We start from the raw sequence: 4,380 nt of genomic DNA, 5'->3' as shown, positions 1-4,380 counted from the left end.
AGGACTCCTCCTCCCTAGCTTTGTTTATTGCTTTTTCTTTTTTCTTTTTTTTTTTTTTTTTTTCTGCCATATTTTTCTTTTCCCCTATGTTATTGTCCTCTTTTTACTCCTTTTACTTATCATATTCCTTTTTTTGCTGCTATTGTTGGTTTTTATTCTTTATTATTTTCTTGGTTTGCTGTTATAGTTTTTTCTCTTCTGTGTGTTTTTTGTTTTTTTTTTCCATCTTGTCTCACACAGAATACAGCAATTGCGTCCATACAGTCTAGTCATGACTGTACCCCTGGTAACTGCACCCACTGAGCAAGAGCCACTACTAACTCCTGTGCCACTTGATCAACAATAAACAACAGCCAGTACCAGCCAACCCCACCCTGAACTGCACTACATGACCAGCAAAAAGAGAACTACGCACAGACTTCCATTGTCTATCACACCCATCAGAAGGCAGGTAGTGGATGCCTAAGAACACATCAACATCCAGTCATCAATTAAATGCAAATACGACACCATGAGGTCTTTGAAACAACAAACAATTTCAGTTCATATGAAGAAACAGACAGAGTGGCTAAACAAGTGACCAAAAGGCAGAGTCAGAAAGCATTTCTGAGGAAGAAAAGTATTGGAACTAACCTGACAAAGAATTCCAAAGAATGATATTTAGTTACCTTTATATGATTGAGAGAATAATCAAGAAAGCTGCAGATAAAAGTAAGGAGAACATAGGAAAAAAAACTTTAGAAGAATTCAGAAAAACACTAAAGAACAAACTGATAAAATAAATGAAAAAAAATTAGAAATAATACGAAAACTGCAAATTAATTCCCAATTAACATTAAGATTTCAGAAATATATCATATACTAAAAGGTCAAAGGAGTAGATTTGACTCAATGGAAGGTCAAGTTAGTGAACTTGAAGGCAAATATCTCTCAATACTTGTCTGTTAGAAGTACAACCAGAAAAAAAGGAGAAAGTTAGAAGAAAGTCTAAGATTTATGAGGGACACCATCAAGAGGAATAATTTACATTTGATCAGAATAAGGAGTCTGGAATTAGACATATAAAGATAGAGTCAACTGATCTTTCACAAAGAATCAGAGGTAATTCAATGGAGAAAGGATAATCTTTTCAGTAAATGGTGGTGGGACACTGGATAAATTGAATCTAGACACAGAATTTATATATTTCACAAAAATTTACTCAAAATCAATCATAAATATAAATATAAGATGCCAAACTATAAAATTCCAAGAAGATACTATAGAAGAAAACCTGGGTGACCTTGGGTTTTTCAGTGACTTTTTAGCTACAACACAATTGACAAAAGAAATTTTTGATGAGTTGGATTTTATTAACACTAAACTTCTGCTTTTAGAAAGACATTGTTAAAAGAATGAAAAAAGCAAGCCTTGAATTGAGAGAACCTAATACCAGAGCTCCTTAAGTGCTGTCATTAGGGTCTCTCCTAATGACAGCACTTAAGGAGCTCTGGTAGCATCGTGGTTATGAATCGGGCTGCTAATCTCACGGTCAACAGTTTGAAATTACCAGCTGTTCCGTGGGAGAAAGATGAGGCTTTCTGCTCCTATAAAGATTTACAGCCTCGGAAACCCTGTGCAGGGTCACCATGACTCGGAACCGACTCCACGGTACTTAACAACAACAACAACAACAGCACTTAACAACAAACAACAACAAATTACAAAACACATATCTGATCAAAGATTTATGTCCAAATGTACAAAGAACTCTTAAAACTCAACAATAACAAGACAAACCAATTACAAAATGAGATAAAGATTTGAACAGAAATCTCACAGATGACAAATAAACATGAAAAAAAATCAACATCATATGTTGTTGTTGTTGTTGTTAAGTGCCATCAATTTGTTTCTGACTCATAGTAACCATGTATAGGGTTTTCTGAGGCTGTAAGCTTTTGCAGGAGCAGAAAGCCTCATCTTTCTCCTGTAGAGAAGCTGATAGACTTGAATCACATACCTTGTGGTTCACAGTCCAGTGCTTAGCCTAAAGAGCCACTGCATTCCCCATATGTCATTGTTGTTGTTTTTGTTAAGTGCCATCAAGTCAGTTACCACTCATAGCGACCCTATTTAGAGTTTCCAAGGAGTAGCTGGTGAATTTGAACTACCAACCTTGCACTTCAAACCGACCTAGCAGACCAGTGCATTATCCCACAGCACCAAAACAGGACATCCTTCCTGGGGTATGTTGGGCTTCTTGAATGTTTATCACCTCCTGCGGTCTGTCCATTTAGGTTTCCTTTTTTCTAGAAACCCGCTTTCTGAACGGGTTGGCCTTAGCCCCGCCCTCTAAGCTCTGCAGGGGCGGGGGCAGTCGCCAGAGCTCCTGCCAGGCCGCAGGCGAAAGTTTTAAGATGCCAGTAATTCCTCAGTAGTGTGATTTTTCAAAAACGTGAGCTCGGGGCATTGAAGCACTAGGTCTTATGATAGTTCCAAGGCTGTGGGTTTGCTATATGAGAGTTTCCTTCATGAGATTCCCCCTCCCTTCTCACCGGAGCTTTTCCTACCTGACTCTCCAGGCTGTAGCTGGGAACCAGAAACCCCTGCACCAGATTTTTGACTTAAAGTACCGAAAGCTAACAAATTGCATTATTTTAAGCCACAAAATGTGCGTGGTAATTTGCTATAGCAGCAATAGAAAATTAACACACAATTTAAGTACCCTTGGAGTCCTGGTGTGGTGGTGTAGAATAAGCAGTGCACCACAATGTCATTTTGAATTGCAAGGTCAGCGGTTCAAACTCACCAGCCTCTCCTCAAAAACCCTACACTGGGTCATTATGAGTTGGAACCAACTTAACAGCACTTAACAACACCAGCTTACTGCAAGGTTGTTGTTTCAAACCGAGCTACTCATTGGGAACCCTATACAGGATAGCTATGAGTCAGAAACAACTTGATGGTACTTAATAACAACAAGTATCCTTGTTTAATGAAAATAATAATAATAAAAACATTCATTGTAAACTTTTTTATGTCTGTCAAATTTCCTTTCATTTTTCCCAAAATATTGAAGTGATTTTCTCCCAAGAATGACTCTCTTTATTCTTCACTTTTGGGCAACTCATCTTATGTTCAGGAAAGGAAACTGAATGTGAAGAATAGTATCTAGATGCAGTCCTGCAAAAGGAGACTTTTGTGACACTCCAGAGATAAAAGAAGTAGATAAACCATGAGACTGATGTAAGGGGGTAATCGCTCACCATAGACAATGAGCTGGAACTCCTGATGAAGTACTCTTCCACCAGTCAACTCGACCTGAGCCTGGTACTGCCCACTGTCCTCTAGGGTCAGGTTCTTAATCAACAGGGTTGTCATACTGGGCACATGGACTCTCTGCTTATACTTGTCTGGGAGACCCTCCCATGTTGGAGAGTCTGATCCCTTATGGACACATAGTATCAATCTGTAGCCTGAGGGAGGGCCAAAGCCCCATCTAATCTTGTTTGGCTCAGCTCTTGGATCTCCTTCTTGCTTCACAATCACTTCAAACAAGACAGAATCTCCTTGGCTTTCCTTCCAATAAGTATGAACTCCAGAATATTTACGTCCAGAACCACGTGTCCCAAAACTTTCAGCCCCAGTGTTCCAGACACCTAGAACATTGGGAAACAGAAAATATGAGTGTGTTCTCAGAAAAGAAAATAACAGAATGATAGAACACATGTTTTGGGCTGTTTTTTTTTTTAGAAGATATAAACAACATAACCCATTGATTCTAGGAAAGTTGCCTCATACAATGAATTTAAAACAAATCTGGGGTCAAAATGTGGTTCTAGTGGAGTGTAACTCTGATCAGGTTACATAGATTTGCTAATCTTTACTTTTCTTACCTGTCTCGTAATAATAGAATAAATTCATGGAGATAATGAGCCAAGAGCACCTAGCATGATTGCTATCACATACTAAGTACCAAATTAGTACAGACAGCTCCTAAACTGGATCTCAAACACCCCTGACTTCTCATTCCCACACCTTTGTGTGGTTTCTCCCTGTGAGTGTGGGCTACACCTAGGCACTTGCCTCTATTCAAGAAATACAACAAAACTGTTGGGATATCACTTTCAGCATTAGGTTGTAAACACTAATTTCCATATTTCTCCCTCCTCTTTCTCCTTTGCTACCTGTGATGGAGCCAACAGCCATATTATTAGCTTCCCTATAGAGAAACCCTCATGGCAAGTGATGGAGGGCAGTCTTTGGCCAACAACCTATGAGGAAATGAGACCCTCAAACCAACAGCCCAGGAGAAACTGAATCTTACCAAAAGTCACAAGAGTGAGCTTGGAAGCAGCTCCTTCCCCAGATGAGTCTTGAGATGACTGCAGCCCCAAC

General features: G+C 39.2%; 1 pseudogene; it reads right to left on the bottom strand.

The window, feature by feature from the left end:
• LOC102820882 overlaps window positions 1-3,906 on the bottom strand; it is a 16,354-nt pseudogene extending 12,448 nt beyond the window's left edge.
• Window positions 3,907-4,380: the final 474 nt, after the last annotated feature.

The sequence above is a fragment of the Chrysochloris asiatica genome, unplaced genomic scaffold (genome assembly GCF_000296735.1).
Source record: "Chrysochloris asiatica unplaced genomic scaffold, ChrAsi1.0 scaffold00042, whole genome shotgun sequence".
Classification (NCBI taxonomy): Eukaryota; Metazoa; Chordata; class Mammalia; order Afrosoricida; family Chrysochloridae; genus Chrysochloris; species Chrysochloris asiatica.
This window is presented reverse-complemented; position numbering and strand designations above follow the sequence as displayed.